General features: G+C 54.1%; 1 protein-coding gene across 8 annotated transcripts in view; it reads right to left on the reverse strand.

The window, feature by feature from the left end:
• The window catches only part of CTIF (cap binding complex dependent translation initiation factor), a 290,202-nt gene extending 277,593 nt beyond the window's left edge, over positions 1 to 12,609 (reverse strand). For 2 of the 8 annotated variants that reach the window (XR_010407187.1, XM_045886749.3), the window contains exon 1: positions 12,429 to 12,608. The gene's annotated coding sequence lies outside the window, so the exon portion shown is untranslated. Of the gene's footprint in view, positions 1 to 11,419; positions 11,539 to 11,603; positions 11,890 to 12,428 lie in introns of those variants that run through there. The other 6 variants (XM_045886755.3, XM_045886756.3, XM_045886754.3 and 3 more) reach the window with 4 other exon arrangements.
• Between the last annotated feature and the right edge of the window lie 2,660 nt (positions 12,610 to 15,269).

Here is a 15,269-nt window from a genome sequence, read left to right on the forward strand (position 1 = left end):
CACCTAACAAATAAACTGCCCCAGGGTTTTCAGGAGAACTACCACCTGTTCAGGCCCTGGGTTGACAGACATCTTCCCTGCCGTCCAAACACAGCAGCTCAGAGAGAAAAGTCCAGGTTTGGGAGTCACACACGCCTGGAGTTGTAGCTTGGCTATCATCACAAGACAACAGACTGGGTAAGCCTAGACAAGAGAGCTTTATAGTCCCACAGATCTAGTGGCTAGAAGGCCGAGATTAAGAACAGCATGGTTGAGGGCGCCTGGGTGGCTCAGTTGGTTGAGCGACTGCCTTCGGCTCAGGTCATGATCCCAGAGTCCCGGGATCGAGTCCCGCATTGGGCTCCTCGCTCAGCAGGGAGTCTGCTTGTCCCTCTGACCCTACCCCCTCTTGTGCTCTCTCTCTCACTCTCTCCCTCAAATAAATAAAATAAAATCTTTTTTAAAAAAAAGGACAGCATGGTTGGTTTCCTCTGGGGCCTCTCTCCTTGACTTGCAGATGGCCGCCTTCTCCCTGTGTCCTCATCTCCCAGATGTCCTGGGGCTGCATCTTCCCTGTGTCCTTATGTCCTCTTTTTTTAAGGATACCAGTCGTATTGGTTTAGGGCCCACCCATAGGACCTCCTTTTACCTGAATTATCTCTTTAAGATCTTTTTCTCCAAATACAGTCATATTCAATGTACTGGGGGTTACAATTCAACCCCTAACAGCATGGTGGGTTACCTTTCTTCCTCTTTAGGGAAGGATTACGTAGAGATCTATAAATGCTCTTGCAGGGCACCATGCTGTGCCACAACGATCTGGTTTTGAATCTGGAGAGATGGCCAAGATGAGCAAGCGCCTTTCCTCATTCTACAAGTATGTACTTTGCTGTAAAAAAATGTTTTTTTCCATGGAGCATGGACCCTGTTGCAGGCAGTGCCCTAGTCCTATAATCTATCTGCAGAGGCCTCAGACCAGGATAGTATCAAGGTGCTTACGATCTCAGAGAACAGGTCAGGTGAGGCCCCAAGGAATGATGGGAGTGACAGCAAGTGCCAAGTGCCCTAAAGATTTACAGACCAAGTCCTGGGGTGGAGGGGAGGACAGAACTGACCAAATTAGCAGAGTGTATAAAGACCCAAGCAGGGATGGATTGGCCCCAGGGGACTGGCAGGCACCTATGGCCCAGGCTGTTTGTCTGTACGAAGGGGATAGCGGTTTGAGGAAGGGAAGACAGTGTCCACCACTAGGGCCTGACTTCCCAATCAGCACAGACAAGACTCTGCTGGACCCAAGGTATCCCACCACACTAAGGAGCAACTTCCCCTTCCAACCTCATTGCTACCCTCAAAGGTGACCGCTGTCTGCCATCAACCAACCAGAGCTTCAGCCCCTCAGGCATCTCTAGTCCTGCTGTCTGGGCCACCTGAAACCTAGGCTCCCTGCCTCTGGACAATTCTGTCTGCCAGGTCTCCCCTTGGCTCCAGTGGTGGGAGAGGAGAGGGGCTGCTGGTGGGGAGAGGCCCTGGAACCCACCTACCGAGGCCATGCAAAAGGTATCACGGGGCACCTGCGGTCCTATGCCCCAACGATACCCAGGAGTTAAGAAATAATAATTACTAAGAAAGGCAAAACTATAGTGAAAGAAAGTGGATCAGTTGCCAGAGCCAGGGGGTGCATTTTTTTTTTAACTTCAATTATACTGAGGTATAAACAATTATTTCTCAATAAAGCAGACAACTCCCCCAAATAAATAAACAAAATCCTACTGAAATCTGTTGAGGCAAACATTAATCAATGCTCACCCAACCATGACTCTCCTCCCCACTCCCTTACAAGCAGTCTCACCTCTTCCTGTAGATGAGGCAGAAAACACCAAGACTTGCTTTCTCAGCCTCCATGGAGCCGAGGCGTAAGTAGCCACCCATTTCTCTTCAACAGGGTTTGCTGGAGATTCTAGCAGGGGGATTCTGGGAAAGGTCTCCATGCTTGATAAATTAAAACACAAGGAGAAACTCACTTTCCTGCCCGCCCTCAGACACAGTTACATGAGAACGTGATGTGTGTGGAGCAGGGGCAGCTATCCTGTGACTATGAGGGGACAAGCCCGAGGACAAAGGCCAAAATGCTGAAACCGTTGCCTGTAAGGTTAGAATGAGTCCTTGAAATGATCCCCGACCCACTGAATTAACCAACCCTAGGACCCCTACCTGCGGACTTCTGGCTGTGTTAGTCTGTAAACACCTTGTTTTTTAAGCCCTGTGAGTCCGGTGTTCTTTTACCTGTAGCCAAGAACATCCTACAAGCCAGTCTTCACCTCTCCAAACTTCCACCTCCAACTCCAACCTCAAAAACTGAGATCATGGTGAGACAGATGATAGATCCTTGGGGCTGGAAACTGAGACCCATCAGAATTTTGAGCCCACAGTCCCCACGGAAAATGCTTTTCTCTCTAGCCCCTCAGCAAAATGGGGAAACAGTTGCCAGTTTCTTTGTAGGCACCATCGTCCGTCATCCCCCTGTGCCTCCTGTAGTATAAATGACTGATGACAGTGTCAGGTGTGACCCACATATACATCCCTGCTCCATGTGGCCATAAGCCAGCCCCCCTGCCCGGCCCAGGTGATGTCTGTGTCCCAACGTGATTATTAATAACCTCCTTTCACTCTCAAACATGCTGCATTGGGACAAAAAAGTATAATCGCCCTGTGCTGGCTGCTTCAGCGTACTTTTCTTTCCCCCACATTACACGAACATGAGGCCATTCCGTCTTCCCCACCAAAACGAAGATGGGACGTAGGGACCCTACCAGGTTCCCCGAATTCATCTGTCCCACAGCAGGTGCCTGATGCCTGCCTGCTAAACTGAGCCAAATGTTAACAGAGGTAAGGGCCTTAAGCTCAAAGGTTGGAGGCAAACCAGCAGAATGTGAGCAGAAGGAACAACTTTGGGAGCAGAAAGAGGAGAAATTGGGTGCTTTCCCAGAATCCCTGACCCTCGACACTGGGCCCTGTCAGCAGAGGCCCTGTGTGAAACTGGCGGAGCTTATTTGGACATCCAGCCGGCTGAGGCAACCTCACTGCTCAGGCAGCTGATGTTCTACAGAACTCAACACGGTGCCTGGGGTATCTATGAACCCCCCAGACCCCAACCATCCTGGAGATGCAAAGGAGCAGAAGGCCTTTTGCTACCGGAGGACAGCCCAGGGCACTGCAGACAGACCCCAAGACAGATAAACTACGTGCTCTAAGAAACACTCTGACTGTGAACACCATCCAATCTGGTGACACATCAAGATGTGGATTCTCCAGCGGACACTCTTAATCTCACAGTTCAAACTCCTAAGTGTCTCAGCTAATGATCCACGCATATGGCAAAGGCCTGTGGCTTCTCAGCCACAGCGGTGAGATCATGACATTGCCTACCCCGGGAGGCAGGCCCTAAAAGGGAACAGCATTGGGAATGTGAGCTCCACCCAGCCCGGATGGAACCACACACATTCTTTCTGAATAACTTTGGGGCTCAACTGTCACAACGACTGTTAGTCATCTCCATGTCTCTGCCTCTCTGTCTCTCTCCCTCACAGACGTTACTTTTACTTAGGGAGGCATACAGAGGGCGCCTAGCACTGTGCCTGGCTCATCATAAATAGATGGATTAACGTCAGCTCCCTGCATCAGATCCCGGAGTCACTTACTTATAAGCTGAAATATATTCTGGGTGTTGGAGGAAGGAACTTGCAGTGTATGCTGTTGCTTCTTCCATATGAATCTGAAAAGCACTGAGCCAAAGATTCTCCAAACTTCTACGTCACAGACTGTGCCTTATGCAGCCAGCTCGGCTCAGCTCAGCTCGCACCCATCTGCAAAAGCTCCCTCTGTGCTCAGTAAGTTAGGATGCGACTTGGCTGGACGCTCGCTCACAGAATCTTAGCTTGACAAATTAAGGCCCTTCCAGGAGAAGCCAACAGGATGGTGAAGGGCCTGGAAAACATCTCTCACAACAGCCAAAGGGGCAATGGGGGGAGATGGCTGGGGGCTGCCTGAGGCTTATGTAAGGCCTTTCCGACTGCACAAGGCTTCAAGTGAGGGAAGGGGCTGCCTCGCAGAGCAGGACGCTCCTGGCATGCGGGAAGCACTGGGGCAAGATAAGCCAGGATTCCCACACCAGCTAGGAGACCGAATGGGTAACTCTAAGGTGTTTCCAAGTTTAAAGTTCCAGGAACCTGGGCGTGGGGGAGATGATGTGGTACACAGTCTGGGGGACCAGTAGAAGTTGGAATCTGCACAGGGCGGCACCCTTCGGGGGAATCTGGACAGAAGCCTCGGTAAGGACTTGTCCCGAGTAAATGGTAGGGGAGGACATTCTGGCCTTCTTGGACAGGTTTGTCTGCAGGCTTCTGCTAAGAGATGCAGCCCTGGGGCAGGAATAGCCCTTCACAGGCCGTGCACACCCCTCCACTGGCGTGTAGTTGTCTTGAAGGCCCTTTTGAAAGGTTCCCACTCAGGCCTCTCTCTCCTCCTCCTCACTCACTCAGGCCACCTGGGTCCTTCAGCAGTCTCTCCAAGGTGGCGGAGACTCAAGTCCATGAAGGGTGAGGAGCCCCAGAATCTTCCTGGTGCCCCTGGGAGCTGAGAGCCATGGGCTGGGGGGCCCTGGTTCCTGGAGGCTTTATCCACTAACTCATCCTCTTGGGGACTCTAGACCACATTTGTAGTGGACATCCAAAGCCCTAACAGGCCTGAGGTATTCTAGTTTCCAGGACTGATTTTTCCCCACTAGTGTGGGGAAATCCAGGCCAAGATTGCCAAGCTGCCCCTCCCCCACCTCCATGCCAATGGGCTGACGTTTTTATTCCATCCTTTCTCCAAGTGTACAAACCTTTGCAGGGGCCCAGTTTAGGGGGGCCCTCCATTCCAACTCCTGTCTCGTCTCCTGGAGGAGACGTTGCCAAGCTCAACCTCCCTTGGTTCTGAGACCAGCAACCACCCCTCACACCCCCACAACCACCCAACCCCCAGGACTGGCCTAGCCCAAGTAGAAGCTGAATGTCCACACTCAGTTTTGAATCCCCTGGGTATTTCCCTTCCGTTCTATGAACTTGGCTCTTCTTTGAAAGGATAGTTAACTTTATATAGCGTTTCTAGGTGCTTGGTAATTGGATGATTTTCAAGATTTTTACTCCACTATGGTACTAAAAATATTCTAACTCAGTGTTGGATACCCTCTTTGGACTTGCTCACAAGAACCTTCCCTGGCTGGCCTCCCACCCCAAACAATTAACTCTGGCCACATCCCTGCAGATCCACAAATGTAGGTGCAACACCTACATGTGCCAGGCACTCGTTCAGGCCCATGAAGATTCAAAACTGAAAAGACTGGAGCTCTGCCTAAAACACATCAGCTCTCTAAAAGTGCAGTGCGGCAAGAAGAGAAGTATCTGCAACACTCTGCTATTGCAATCGTACTCTAGTACTTGCGCAGGGAGTGAAAGCGTTGTTGTGGCCTCCGCTGTCCCCATCTGGGAGCAGCCACACTGCCTGCTCCTTGGAAGCAGGGGCCAGCCTTCCCTGCCCTTTGCTCCCACCCTGAGCGCCTGGAATCAGGGCTCTGCTCGCGGTGGATGTTAAAAATGAAAACGCCTCTCCCCTCACTCTAAAGGCTCCCAGCTGATGTGCTCTCAGCTGTCGCTGGATCCTGCCAGCTGGGCCTCCAGCATGACACAGCATCCCCGCCCGGCTTCCCTGACGACGGCGGCCCCAGCGGCCCCAGCATGACAAAGGATTCTCCGACAATGGAAGGAAGAGGTCTTTTATTGTCTACAGCAGCCCCCATCGCGGTCCATCTAGCAGCTCATTCCCACTCCCACAGCTGTAGCTCCTGCCCACACATCCCCCTCAGGCTGCTACCCTGCACGCTGCATGGTCTGTGAGCCAGCTCCACAGGACTCTCCCACCCGCGCTTCAACTCCAATGCATCTACCATGGAGCTCAAGCGGCCCTCCTTCTCACCCCAACCTCAGTGGACCTGCTCCGACAACCAGAAGTTCACACCTGGGTAAAGGCTACCATCCATCCCATCAGTGAGGCCAGAAACCTGGGAGTCACTGGGACTTCTCCTTTATTCCTCTAAGCTAAACAATCACTGCAGACTTTAGCCCCCAAATGTTTTTAATGTATAGCCTTGCCTCCTTCCCCCTACACATGGCCCTGGCTCCAGGCCTTATCCCTGGCGACCTGGATCCTGGATGGAACCTGTCATTGCCTCATCAGCCCAGTGGCCTCCTGATTCCAGGGCTCCAGGTCACATTCCCTTCTGATCCAGGGCAGCATGCCTCAGCTCTGCTTAAAGCCCCATCCTCCATGCTCTACCTGCAGTCTAAAAGCCAACGTCCTCAGGCAGGCTCACAAAACTCCTTGGATCTGTGCCCTGTCTGCCTCTCCACCTTTGAACTTGACCTTGCTGCTGCAATCCCTGGCTATGCCCAGCCTCAGGTCGCCCCTCCTAGGCACACGCTGCTCCTTCTCGCTTCCGTCTCTTCTCCTGCTGGTTTCTTCTTTTCATCCATTCGCTTTCAGCTCCTGTGTTGTCTCCCTTAGGAAGCCCTCCCCAATCTCCGACTCTAGAGCAGGTGCCCCTTGACTGTTGTACTACAAAGCCCTCAGAACTTTCTCAACCACTGTGTTCACCACACAATTTCCCCTTTACAGACTTTTGGGCCACTGGCCCAATGAAAACCTATTCTAGGTCCGCCAAGACCCCAGACCCACTCCCAAATTCACCTCTTCCACAAAATCATCCCAACTGGCCCCATCCACATATCATTGCTATGATAACTGTCTCCCCTACTTTATCCATCCCATCCTTGAATAAGTTAGTCAGCACTTGGGTCTGACTCCATACTGGATATGAGCCAACGGTGGACATAAAAAGTTCTAAAAACTTGGAAGCACTCCACTCACAAAACTGTAATGATGATGTGACACAATGGACCATCCCAGCCCTAGGCACTGGATTTGAAGTCTGAAGACCCGGGTTCAGATCCCTGCTCTACTTCTTCCTTGTGACTTAGGAGTGTTACTAAACTTGGAGGCTCAATTTACTCGTATGCAAAATGGGAATAATGCTGACAGCCTGGCAGGGCTATGGTAAAAAGGAGATGAGATCACTTGGTTGAACTACTTCACAAACTGTAAACCCAAATCAAGTGTAGTCTCCAGTGCCAACCAACCCCTGCATAACTCCACTACCCCCACCAGTAGTTTCTGTCCTTACTGAGTCAGGTGAAGAGCCAATGAAATCTATGGGTTCTCTTCCTAGAAAAATGCACATACATAACAGCTTTGCAAACACTTTCAGGAGGTTGCTGAGGACCCCGCCACAGGAAGGGAAAGCCAAAGACCAAACCCAAGTGCACTGGGAAGCCCCCAAGCCTACCACCTCCCGCAAATCTATGCCCTCAGCCCGATTCCTGGATGCCAAAGACGAAAGGTAGGGCAGGGAAGGGCAGTCTCAAAGGAAAGGAACCTCAAGACTAAGACGTGAATTCCAGAGCCTTTCTCAGAACCAGAGGAGAGCAGAGAAGAGGTAGGAGTCTCACTCTTTGGGAAGTAAGAACCCCATTTTTTTTCAGAAAGCATCACAGTATGGAAAAAGAAGATTGAACGAGGCATCAAAATCTGGACTTTCTTGTCCCACTCTGCCAAGGGCTCCCAGTGACTTTGGGCAAGTCATGTCACCTTCATTGGCCTCAGGGTCTTCACATGGAGATCAGCTCATGGGTAAGACCCTTCCCAGGTCTGGGTGCCTAGGATCTGGAGATGTATCTGTTTCCCTCCCTGTTCTGAACCACAGCTTTGGCCTGGGTTTAATTCAGAAATAAGAGGCAGATGTCGATAGCGTGGTGATAATTCAGGGAGGAGGCCACCATCACAGCACTGTTCTAAATTAAATTGTGTGCAGATTGAGGCAGGAGGGCAGAAGAGCAGAAGAGTAAAACCTGAATGTGAACAGCTGAGCTCAGGTGACTGAGTTGGCAGCGAGGCCGAGAGGTGGAGGATCCCCCCCAAAAGAACATCAAAAGAAGCTGCCACATTATCGGGTAAGCTATGTAGCAATGCCATCACATTTGGAAAATTCCCAACTGTGATTCGCCCGTCTGTTTGAACCTCCTGTTCTCTCTGTAGGCTTGGGACTCTCTCTCCATCCTACCTACCATCTCCTGCTTCCTCCTTCATCATCTGAACTGCAAACAATAGAACCTTAAAACCAGGGCAGTAGACCCCAAAACTGAGATGAAATTGGAGGACCATGTCAGGGACTCCAGAGTGAGTTTGGGAATGAACAGATAAAAAGCAGACCCACAGTAAAACATCCACACCGACCCGTAAGACAGAAACTACTAAACCCAGGAAGGGCCTGAGTGAGACCTTGATGGAAGCCACAGCCTATCACTGAAGATAGCCTACCACAGCCCATCATAGCCCCGCAGAGCTGGGGCAGGACCATGGAGAACAACTTGTCAGCTCCTCACTGCTCAGCAGAGTCATCCGCTGGTTGACTTCAGGGTTATTTCCCAGTAGCTGCCTAACTTCCCCAGGAGGACACACCTCCAGGCCCACCTGGGAGGGCACAAACAGCCTGAAGTCCAGGGTAACAAGGGACGGAAGGCTGTTCTTCCTCTGTTGCTCCCTCCTGCATTTGCCCTGGAAAGGAACTGGCATTAGGAGACCCTTCCGACTAACATGTGTGAAACTGACTAAGTCCCAGGGTGAGTGCTCTAAAGTATTTATGATCTGTTCTCTCCCATAGGCTGTGAATCATCTGCTTTATTGCATTATAACTTAGCTACCACTACTATACTATCTTTGTGTGCCCCAAACAGAGCAGAGTATCCAGCCTAAGGTAGGTGTTCAATAAACATGCTGGACTTAAAATCTTACATTTATCTCGGCAGCTGGAATGTGTTTTGGGCAGGTGGGGACTATGTGTTCAATTTTCTTTGCACACACTTCCAGATACAGAAACATGTAGGTGCTCAATAAATAGTTGTGAGTGAATGATTAGTTGACCAAACCTAATAACCTTCCAGGCTGTGTCTGAGGACCTTCCTGTACATGAACTCTGAAAAATACATCCAGCATGTAGGAGCTCTTTGCTCTTTTCAGGACTTCCCTACTCCTGGAGATACAGAGGGCAGGGAAGATAACCTGGGATGGTTTCTCAGGGATCTACCCTTTAAAATAATACCTAAAGAATAAACTGTGGATTCAGTAAGGACACTGAATCCATGAACACGCTCATATGAACACAGACAGGTGTTGCATAAACATGTATGCCATATGGATTTATTACACGCAGGTATGATTCTGATATGGTGGATGTATCAAAGCTGATAACCATTCACCTTTAGAAAATTATCAGATGAGCAATAATACCAGCAGTGCAGGCTTCTGTTCTTTAATGGCTATTCTCATTAGAACTGGTAGCAAATCAAAATTGTTTTGATGAAGAATAAATACCAGTATAATCGATCCCCTTACTCAGGCTCAGTACTTCCTGGGTTCCTGGGGTGCCAAGACATACTCTCAAAACAAAAACAAAAACACCCCACCACACGCACACTGGACATTATTTAAATTAAAAGCCACAGGCTGAGAAGAGAAATCTACAGGACCACAGAGGGGGGAAAGTAGCCCTTCCCCCTCTGAGAAGCCTTGGCACTTTTTTGAGTCTCAGTGTGCTTATCTGTAAAACGGGGTTAATACCCCGCTACCTCACAGGACCCTCTAAATAAACGTGATGATTCAAAGTGGGGGCAGGGGGTGGGTGAAACGCCCTGTAAAGTCTTACAAACATACTATTATTATTGAAATCTGTTCATCACCGATGACACTGTACCCCAGAATGCGTTACAAAATTACTGCCTACAAGCGTACATTACCCAGGACAGACACTTGACACACCAGAGATGATCTGTGTGTAAACCGAATCCTGGTCAAATACTCAAAGGGAGTTTCCTCAGGCAACCTGAGTGCGTCCTGAGGGACTGCACATCTAACGTTTGTTCGGTGCCTTCTGTTCCCATAGAATTGGGTTTTCTTGAAAGCCTGGCAATTTCCTCGCGCCGGCTGAGCAGGCTCGAAGCCGGGATTCCTGAGGTCTTCAGGCCAGACCCCGCGCTGGGCAGGAGGAACCGGGCCCGGACAGCCCGCGGCCCCTCCCCGCGCTCTGGGCGGCTCCTTCCTCTCTCCTCCAGCTCCGGCGGCGGCGGCGCTCGTGCTGTGTCACTTTCGCCCTCCCGAGACTCCAGCCGCCGCGGGGCCCGCAGCTCCACCGGCTTCCTCCCTTCGCGCGCCGGCCCCTAGCCTGGGAGATAATCCCCCGGCCGCACAGAGCCGGCGGCGAAGGCGGCGAAGGCGGCGAAGGCGTGCGGTCCGCAGCGCACCCGGGTAGCAGCGCGGGCGGCAGCGCCCGGACAGGCCGGGGCCCGGCGGGCCGGGCAGCCTGTGGCCCCCACGGTCTCCAGGACGAAGAGCTGGAAGGGGGTGCGCAGAGCGCGCGGGTCCTCTCCAGGGTCCGCGAGGCAGCGGCGGGCGCGCGGGCACGCGCACCCACAGAGCGCCTCGGAGCAAGGGTCAACCCGAGCCTGTCGGGAGGGTGGGGGGCGGCGACACGCGCGCACCCGCGGCCCCTCCCCGCCCGGCCAGACCTGCGCCCCGCGCCGCCGCGTAGGCTGCCAGCCCGCCGGGTCAGGGGGCATCGGGGACGCGGAGGGAGGCACGGCGGGTCTCCCGCGCCCCCGCGAGCCCGGAACTCCCTCGCCGACTCCGCGCACACGCAACTGCAGGGGCTCCCGGTCGCACAGCCGCAGGACCCCCAGTCCAAGTAACCCGGGCGCGCGCGCGCGCGGACACACACACATGACTAGGAGCCCAACGGGGACCGCGAGGGGGCTGGCGGGACGATTCACCGGGTAGTCGGGCCCACGCGCGTCCCCACTACGCCGCGGTCTGCCCCCCCCCCCCACGCCCCGCCCCCCCACACACGCCGGGGCGGTGTGTACACACACAAACAGCTGGGCGGGGGAGGCGACGCCTCGCTCCTCGGGGTGGGGACACACAGGCCTCCGGCAGCCAGCCCTCCCCTTTACAAGCCGCACCCCCTCCCTGCTCACACCGGCCCCCCCAACCCCAGCCCTGAAAACTCCACGAAACCCAAGAGCCAACGCCGACCAGAGGAGAGGTTCCGAACCCCGATTGTCTTTTCACATCAGTGTTAAGATACACCCAACTCACACCCGCGGTCGCCGGGACGCCTCCTCCAGACGCACCTGGGCTCGGGCTCGCGGTCCTCAGGGGCCGCAGACCTCCACCGCCGCAGACCGAACCACCACCCCCTGCCCTCCCTGCCCCCACGACCCGCGTCCAGGACAGTCACCTGCTCGTCGTCCCGAAGAGCCAGAGCAGGAGCCCACCCCGCGGCCGCTCGGGTCACTGGCCACCGCGAGCAGGCTTTTCAGAGCCTGTCAACTTAACCCCCGCTCCGCCGGGCGGGTCTATTCCCCAGGCCCAATTACACCGCGGCGACAGGAATAATAATAAAAAGCCAACAAAATCACCACCGTAAGGAATGTCCAAAGCTGCGACCGCAATGGCTCCACCGATTCGGATTCCTCCTCTGCTCCCATCCCCCGCGCCCCCCGCGGCCCGCGGGCTCACCGGGGACGGAGGGAGGGTGCCGCCTGTCTAGACGACAGACATCCCCGCGCTCGCGGGGACGGGCGCGCACACACTCTCGCACGGCCGCTGCTACAGACACAATCAGTCACCACAGGAGGGAGGGGCTGCGTGGAGACACTCTCTCGGGGTCCCTCCGGCAGCCGCCAGCGCAGCAGCCTCCGGCCGGGAGTCGCCACCCAGGGCCGCGCTCCCTACCTCGGCGGAGCGCGGTCAGAACAGCTGCAAGTTTGGCTGGTACTAAAGCAACTGCTTGATGCAGCAAATGCGGGCTTCAAAACAAAAGGGAGAGCGATCACGCTCGCTCTCTTCCTCCCCCCCGGCTCGGAACCCGGCACATGACAGCGGCTACACCGCGCGGCTCCGACGCGCGCCGGGCTCCAGCCGTGCGCCCCCGAGAGCCCCCTCTTCTCGGGAGCCCCAGGGCTACGGCTCCCCACTGGGCGGGGAGCCCTGCGGGGCAGCGGCGAACCTGGGGAGGGGTTGAGTTCGTGGAGTGCGGTCCGCGACCGAGAGGGGGTCGGAGGATGGGCGCGGACGCCCGGCGGCCGGGGGCGCAGGGAGGGGGAAGGGGGCTAATTGTTTGGGGCGGTTTTCTCGGATTTATCTATAAGCACGCGCACGTCACGCAGCCTCCCGGCGGGTCCCCGAATCGATCCGCAAGCTGAGCTGACTAAAAGAGGGGGGCGGGCGGGCGGGGGGATGCTCACCTCGGGGTTCCTCCGGCCGCCGCTCCGAGTCCGAGTCGGGGGTGGGGGAAGGGGGCAGGGAAGGGGAAGGGAGGGAGGAGGCTCGAGAGAGCCGACTCCTGCCTCGAGTTCCGCGCGTCCCGGCTGCGGAGGGGATCGGAGCCCCAGCGCACAAACCCAACCGAGAGGGGAGGGAGGGAGGGAAGGGAAAGAGGGAGGGAGGGGCGGGTGGGGGGGAGGGAGTAGAGGAAGGAAAAAAAAAAAAAAACGATCCCCGCTCTGACACAGGGAAAGAGAATGTAGGAGAGTGACGTCCCGGCCCCTCCCTCCCCTCCGGCCACGTGCAAAGACTTGAAAGGAAAGAGGGCGGCGGGAGGCCTGCTGGGTAATGTAGTTCGCCTTTCTTTCCCGGGATGGCGGGCCCTGGAGAGCGGCGCGCCGCCGGGACGCCGGGGATGCCGCCGACGCAGCGGAGACAGCCCAGGGTGGTCGCGCCGAAACCCGCCGGCCGACGCCCCCTCCCCGCGACCGTGGCTCGGCCCGGGGTGGGGAACCTCCGTGTTGAGAGAACTGGGGACTTAGGCGCGGTCCAGGCTTGCAGGGAAACGTTCGGTGTCAGGGGCAGGAAGGCTTTAAAGATGAGGACTTCCGTGCTGAAAGTGCAAAGTCTGTCCTAATGGCAGATAAAAGGAAGCTTTGTGTATGCACTGGGCAGTCCATGTGGCGTTATTAATGCTGCATTAAATGCTAACGTCTGTTATTGAGATGCATATGTTATAATTAACATTTGAACATCTCTGTGGCAGGGGCGGGATGTTGTAATTAGATATGCAGTTTACAACCAATTAATTTTCCATTGGCCATGCTAAGGGTTGGGACGGGGGACCTGGTGGCTGGGAGAATTCAGTGCAGTGGATAATTCAGTGATCACTTAACCGTATCACCAGTGTTTTCCAAGTACCTACTAAGTGCCAGGCACTGCGGTTCGGACAGAGAGGGCTTCATGAGAAATACACGATGCGGTACACCCCTCCAAGCAAGGGGCTTATATTATAAACTCATCTGAGGAACTGTATGACACAGTATAACTGCAGTGGAAATCCATTTATTAGCACGTATAACATTTGGTGAGCGCTTTCCACAGATGGGACACGTCTGGGAATGCCAAGACAAGTAAGACCCTTAGTTCTTCCTCTCCAGGAGTTCAAGGTCTAGTGTGAGGACCACAGTCAATGACAGTATAGGGAAAGAGGCAACACTTAACACAGGGATAAGCGGAAAGTTCCAGGGAGCCCTCAGCAGGAGCAGCCAACCAGAATGGATGGTGGCTGCGGGATGGAAGGCTTCCTGGAGGAGGTGGCACTTGACCTAAGAATCACTAAGATTTTTAACAAAGGCAAAGGAAGAGGTAGATTTCTGACTAAGGCTACAAAGGCTCCAGAAGAGAGAAGAGAAGAAAGCAAATTCCGAAAGTCCCAGCAGTTTGGCAAGGCAGACAGGGCAGATTGATTGGGGGGGTGGGGGGCAGGAACCTGGCAGAAGTTCAAGGGGCAAGAATGGAATGGTGGATCTGGAGGGCAGAAGGAGCCTGGGATGGCTTCTCACTGGAGGTGAGGCTTGAAGTAGTCCTTGAAAGGAGGGGTGGGATTTCGTTTTTAATGGAGAGCGTATCTTCCAGGCTTGAGGTTCAGCATGAGCTAAACTATGGAAGGAAAGCAAAGCACATCCACAGTGACACCTTGCAGAGCAGCTCATTTGATCCTTGTACCAAAGAGCATGGGGGTGTGTCATCCCCTTCCTTCTAGGAGAAGACAGCAGGTCCAGAGCAGAGGGGGTAGAGGAAGCCAACTGTCTGGGTGCCAGGTCTGGTTCGCTCCCCCACCAAAGGAACATGTGTAAGCATACCTGACTCTTCCTGCTGGTTTGTCCCTCTTAGCGCTTATGCCTCATTGGTTCAAGCAGTGTGTTATTTTTATGCTTTAACATCTGGATGATTTCCTAGGTTTACAAAATATGAAATAGTACTGGAGTCTATCCACTCAGCAAATTCCCATTGACCTACCTTTTGTTGTCAGTGCTGTTCTGCACGTTGTATGCTATGCATGCCACCTACAAGAGACAAGAATGCAATGGTCTGGGTCTTGGTTTTGCCTCTGCTTTAAATCACACCTCCAGAGGTGAGGAGAGGCTGAGCAATGTGCAGATTGCAAAACATCCGTGGAGAGTACACACCTCTGTTTGGGGAGTGTGCCTGGGGTGAGAGGGCCCGTGGGGATAGCGCAGACTCAAGAGTCCGCTTGACCCCAGGGTTTGAATCACAGGCATGGCGCTTCCAGGCTCCGTGACCTTGGACAGCTTCCTTAACCTCCCCATGGTGACCTTGGATAGTTTATTCAACCATTCTTGGCCTTGTGAGAACCCACGGTGATAATATCTTTGCACTGACTGCCACATAGCCAATGCTCTGTGACAGCAAATTCCTTTCCTCGGCCCAGGGTCTTTCTGGGCCAGGAGAAGGATCCCTGGATCTTTCTTTCTGCGGTGCGGCCAGGAAGATTCCTGGGGCGGTGGGTGTGTGTGTGTGTGACTCATCTTCATGTGTGAAATAGATTAGGTTCATCTTCAAGGAACCTTGGGTTCTAGTCCCCACCCACCACAGGCCCAGCTCTCCTAACCCTCACCTCCCCATCCTGCTGCCCAAGGACACCCATAGTGTGTCACCCCAACCTGGGCACCTCCTCTGGGCAGGGTGCTGGGCCCCCACATTGCTTCTCCCTGCCTATCAACGCTTGCCCTGCTCCCTAGGTCAACAGAGCCTGGCTCTCTGCTTTACCTCCAGTCTGATAAACCTTCCTTAAAGTA

The sequence above is a fragment of the Mirounga angustirostris genome, unplaced genomic scaffold (genome assembly GCF_029215605.1).
Source record: "Mirounga angustirostris isolate CCGP_5_RB_7025 unplaced genomic scaffold, mMirAng1.0.hap1 SCAF_14, whole genome shotgun sequence".
NCBI lineage: Eukaryota > Metazoa > Chordata > Mammalia > Carnivora > Phocidae > Mirounga > Mirounga angustirostris.